Genomic DNA, 6000 nt, shown 5'->3' on the forward strand with positions numbered 1-6000 from the left:
GATCGACTGCAGGAGGTCGTTCAGCGGGGGTTCCGGACCGCCGCTGAACGACCTCCTGCAGTCGATCTCCTGCCGGCGCCATTTTCCGTACGGAAAACGATTTGCGGCAAGAAATCGCTTCCTGAACCCCGCTGGACTCCCAGGAACTTTTGGCCAGCTTGGGGGGGCCTCCCGACTCCCACAAGACTTGCCAAAAGTCCAGCGGGGGTCCGGAACGACCTCCTGCATCGAATCATTTTTGTCTATGGCCGCCGCCATTTTGCGGCGGCCATTTTGCAAAATGGCGCCGGCTGAAGACAACAGGATTCAATTGAGGGGGCCGTTCTGGACCACCGCTGGATCCCCAGGTTATTTAAAGCATTGGGGGGGGGGTTCGGGAGGGTGGGGGATTTAATTTAAAGGGTCGGGGGTGGGTTTTAGGGGGTTTTAGTGTGCCGGTTTTCCTGCCCTCCCCCTTCCCCCCGATTTACGATTTTTTAACGATAAATCGGGGTAATTGGTATTGTATCGTGGCCCTAACGATTTTTGACGATTTAAAATATATCGGACGATATTTTAAATCATCAAAAAACGATTCACATCCCTAGTAGTAGTAGTATCATTGTAATTGTGTGGATCTGCAAGGAGGTTGAACAGCCAGCTACTTGTCCACAAGGTTCCTGAGGGCAATATACACACAGCTAAACTGAAGTGCCAAGCATTCAAGCAATCCCTCCTGGGCAAGTCCATACCCAAGCATGGAGAGTAGAGGATCGGTGGGGAACAGCATTGATGGGATCCCTGAGCAGGCAGGCACACCTACTAGAAGTTTGGGGCCAAGCATGATGGCTAGGATACAGCTAAATCTCCACTGATGCCAGGCAGAAATCAGCAGCTATGTGCACATCAACGCCCTGCCTGCAAGCATAGTGGTCGGCACTTGGAGCTTCCGAAGAGACTTAATCTATAGGACATTTTACAATAGAAATTTGTGCATACACTGAATTAAAAGGGTGCTGATGCCATCTTATGGCTGATTGTTGTATTTCACTGTTTCCTACTTCATGCCTCTGATACTTTAACCTTGTCTGTTGCTTGTGGTAATACAACATGGCATCCATTCCCTAGCAGCTTTCGGTCGTCTTTACTTCTCTATATGAAATGCACACCCTACAAGCAGTAATCGTGTCTAGGGATATAGAATTTTCCAAGCACCAATTATCCACCAATAAGACAGAACAATATTTAGGGAGCAATTTTCAAATCTGTGTGTTTCAATGCAAAGTCCATGCCTACTTACACTTTGTGTGAAGCACCTCAGAGTGGCATCCTTCCCACTTTGCTGTCCGGGGTGGATGGAGCGAAGGTAAGGAGCGACCCACGGTGGTTTCCTTGAGAGGGCGCACCCAAAAGTCGTCTTTTCTGTTGGGTTTAGTGTGCTTGGTATTACCCACCCAGTCAAAGCAGGGATCAACGTTTGGAAATGTTCTGGCTGAGGATAATAATTGAGACGACCTCTGCAATAAATGTTCCTGGAATAAATAGTTTAGAAATTTTATTGTACTAAAAAAAAAAAAAAAAGAGAGAAAAAATGACTGGCAAAATACAACTCAACAGCCAATAAAAAGCTTTCAATGAGTATTTTTAAACAGTAGTTTGTTTATTCATTTAAATTCTTTTATTATACTGATGCTCAAGACAAGTCTTATCGTACCGGTTTACAGTAGAACTAGGGGAAACCATTTAATGAAATGAGAGAAAGTTACAATGAACAGGGAGTACAAATCAGGATATTTAAGCGAGAAAGAAAAAAAGTTTAACAAAACGTACCTAAGAGTAATGCAGGATAGTACAATTTCAATTGATTAGCATGGAGAGCTAAATTAACATTTAATATAAATAAGTAATTCGAACATAACAGTTCACAAAAAGGCATTTTCTAATTTGAAAGAATAATACAGTAAAATCTTTTTTTCAGTAGCAAAATACCTTAAGTCAATGTTAACTAGGATATTCTTTTTCCTCTTAGGATCTTGTGCTGAACCCAGCGAAGAGTCAGATAAATAGTGTACAGTGTCCGTGCTCCTGTGTTTGTACTGCCCATTTTGTATTGTTACAAAATTGTTCCTCTTATATAGGCGACTGCCTGCTCCTGTCTTGCAGTACGATGCTGCTTCAGGGCTCCTCCAGCAGGTAAATGGGGTTTTTTTCGGGGGGGGGGGGGGGGGGGTTTGCCTCTGTCCACATTTATTTATTTATTTATTTATTTATGTAAGAAGAGTTATGAATCGCCTCACAGATTACAATAGTCTCTCAAACAAAATCAGTAAGGACATTGAAAGTGCAGCCTCATGGTGTCTGATGAGCTGATGCTCTTCCATTCACGCCTACCTCCTTGTTCATTTGTATTGTGGCAGGTCGTTGGCCACCTCAAGTCTTATTCTCATTTCAATATTTCATCTAAGAAGTTTCACTGTCACAAGACCGGTCTCCTGAAGGGATTATAAACTATTAGAGAGGGTAGGGAGGCACAGTGACAGAACAAATCATGAGTGGCTGTAGATCCTTTACAGTAAATGGACGGGCCAGCACGGTCCGAACGCATGAGACTGAGTTTATTCCTGGTAAAGGATCCCAGGTAATGGTGATTGGTTATTTTATTAATATTAATATTATTATTATATTGATCGAAAGTCTGGTTGAACAGACATGCCTTAGCCTTTTTGCGGAAAGTAAGGTGAAGGGGCAGTGTTTACCTCATTCCAGAATTTGGGAACATAACAGCTAAAGGTTCTCTGTCTTGTGTAGGTCAATTTTGCAGCAGTTAAGGTGGGGGGAGGCAATGAGGGCCATTTGTGAGGAAGGGAGTTCTCTAGACAGTGTCAGGAGCTGTGAGAAATACTCTGAGGTGAAGCAGATGATCTTGAGTTTTATGATGACTCCTATCGGGAACCAGTGCAGTTTATATTTATTTATTTTAAAACTTTTATATACAGACATTCATTTGCATATCACATCGGTTTACAATTAACGGGATTAATAAAAAAACGTGCATTTAGAAAGAGAAAAATAAAGTTACATGTAACAGGGAGATGAAGGAACAAGATGGGAGGAGTAGAGGAAAGAGAGAGGGTCCAGTGGACCTAAGCAGGGCCATTAAATAAGAGATTGAATACAATTAACTATATACAAGATTCTGTATTGCGTATAATAAAAAAATTCACCGTAAGTTAAATAGAATTAGATTTATGGGTTGGGGGAAAGAGGAGGCTGTTGGGAGAGAGAAGGGAGGGAGCGTTGTTATGTATAGGCCCGTTTAAAAAGCCAAGTTTTTAGATTTTTTTCTGAAGGTTTTTGTACAGTGTTCTTGGGGTAGTTTGGGTGGCATGGAGTTCCATAGTGTTGGTCCCGCTATGGAAAAGGCGCGTTCTTTGATGGAGATGTGATGGGTGAGTTTGTGCGGTAGTATTGACAGGGATCCTTTATAGGCAGTTCTGGTGGGTCTGTTGGATGTATGATAGTGCAGAGAGTTGTTAAGCCAATGAATATTCTGGTTGTGTAGAGTTTTGTGGATAGTTGTGAGGGTCTTGTGAAGTATTCAGGAGGGGATCGGAAAGCCAATGGAGATCTCTGAGGATTGGCGTAATATGATCTGTTCTGCTGGAGTTGGTGAGGATTCTAGCAGCTGCATTTTGAAGCATTTGGAGCGGTTTGAGAGAGATTGCGGGAAGGCCTAGGAGTAGGGAGTTGCAGTAGTCAAGCTTGCTAAATAAGGTGGCTTGAAGGACTGTTTGGAAGTCATTGTGATGGAGGAAGTGTCTTAGTTTCTTAATGACCTGCAGTTTGTAGAAGCAATCCTTAGTGGCATAATTGATAAATTTTTTTAGGTTTAGCTGGCTGTCAAGAATGACCCCTAAATCTCTGATGTGCTGTGGAAAGGGGGGGAGGGTTGATCAGGGGGAAGGAGGTTGTGGTGGCCGGGGGGAGATGAGAAGTAGCTCTGTTTTTTGTAGTGTTTAGAGCAAGGTTGAGGATAGTTAGGAGGCGGTTGATGGAGGTGAGGCAATTGTCCCAGGTCTTGAGGGCTTTAGGTAGGGATTCCGTGATGGGCATGAATATTTGGACATCATCCGCATAGATATAGTGCATTAGACCGAAGTCAGCAAGGAGTTGGCTAAGTGGTAGTAGGTAGATGTTGAAAAGTGTAGGGGAGAGGGAGGAACCTTGGGGAACCCCCTGGGTTAGATTAATGGGGTTAGATTCATGGTTGCAACTTTTGACCTTATAGTACCTATTACTGAGGAAGGTTTTAAACCAGCTGAGGGCCATTCCAGAGATATCTATTTCAGAGAGGCGATCAATTAGTATGTTGTGATTGACAGTGTCGAATGCGGCAGAGATGTCTAGCATGGCTAAAATGTACAACTGGCCCTTCTCGAGTCCTTTGAGTAGGGTATCCAAGAGGGATATTAAGAGGGTTTCTGTGTTGAAGAACTTATGGAAGCCGTATTATGATGAGAATAAAGTGTTGTGTTTTTCCATGTGGTCCATAAGTTGTAGGTTGACCACCCTTTCCATAAGTTTAGCTAGGAATGGGAGGTCGGAGATAGGCTGGAAGTTTGAAGGGTCAGCTCGGTCTACGTTCGGTTTCTTTAAAATGGGTTTGAGTGTGGCTTGTTTCCAGGTGGTGGAACTTGTCCGAGGGAAAGAGAGCAGTTAATGATTTCTGATAAAGGCTTGGCAATGATGTCTGGGATGGTAAGAAGTGATTTTGTAGGGATGGCGTCCTCCGGGTGTGAGGATGGTTTCATTTTCTTTAGGAGTGTTGCTATCTCCGAGGCAGAGATAGGTTCGAAAGAACTGAGTGCAATGTTCAGGTTTTTTGGGGTGGCGTGGGTTATATAGGAAGGGTGGCGTGGGTTATATAGGATGGGTTTTATATAATCTGAAGTTCTGGTGCCCACCGAGAGTCTGGCTGCAGTGGTTTGCACAATGAGTTGTAACCATTTCAAGTTGCTGTTGGAGATAGCAATCAGCAAGGAGTTGCAATAATTTAATCGACTGGTGATTAGAGAATGTACTATTGATGTCAAGTCAATGTGACTGGACGTTCTCATTATTTTGCTGATATGGAAATTGCTATGGGAAAATAAATGCACAGAAATTTGCACCTCCTTTCTCTGTTTAGTTTTCTGGTACAAAACAGCACACATAACTCGAAAAATGCAAACTAAGTGTATTGCTTGTTGTCCCCACCCACTGACAACGCCTGCACACAATGTACCTAAAAGGAAGTGCATTGTAGAACAACACTCCTACTGTTTAGCACACGAAGGGTGTGCCATTTTCTGGGTATATAGGCTTTCTTAAAATTAGCCACCCTGTGCCATGTAAAAGTACGTGTGTGAACCAACAATGTGTGTACTTTTTCCTGTGGGGAAAAGTAGGAGGCTAAGTACCTGATTCACTAAGGATTTTTCCCAGAGATACAAAATGGGAGAAAAGCCTTAATAAATCCAGTTCTTAGGTTGAAAGAGCAACAGCACACCTAGTTTTGGAGAGAAAATTATCCACAGAAAAAGGAGGTTAAAATCTTTTAGGCACTTGTTCTTTCCTTTTGAGAATTGGTGAAATGTCCATGGGGAAAAAAGTAGCAGTGAACTTTGCAACTACTCGTAAAGTTTTGAAAGTTGCCCCCTAACGGCTTTATTTTACTCAGTCGCTCCCAAAGTTTGATATCTTTAATTATTTTCTAATCACAGTAAATATAACTGTCAATAGATTCCTTATTTTTCTCTATTTTCTCCTGTGTCGGTTCCCTGCACTGAGTGGAGGGAAACAGGAGTTTAAACTTCTGCCACAAGTGTATTTGCTTTGTCTCTCGCTCTCCCAGAGAAAAAAGAAAGTGAAAGCAACAGGCATAGATCCAATTTCAGCCTCTGATAACGGCTTGTAGATAAAACTATTCATAATAAAAGGCGCCAAAATCTCTTTCTGACTAGGTTACCTGCTGCACAAAAA

The sequence above is a fragment of the Rhinatrema bivittatum genome, chromosome 15 (genome assembly GCF_901001135.1).
Source record: "Rhinatrema bivittatum chromosome 15, aRhiBiv1.1, whole genome shotgun sequence".
Lineage (NCBI taxonomy): Eukaryota > Metazoa > Chordata > Amphibia > Gymnophiona > Rhinatrematidae > Rhinatrema > Rhinatrema bivittatum.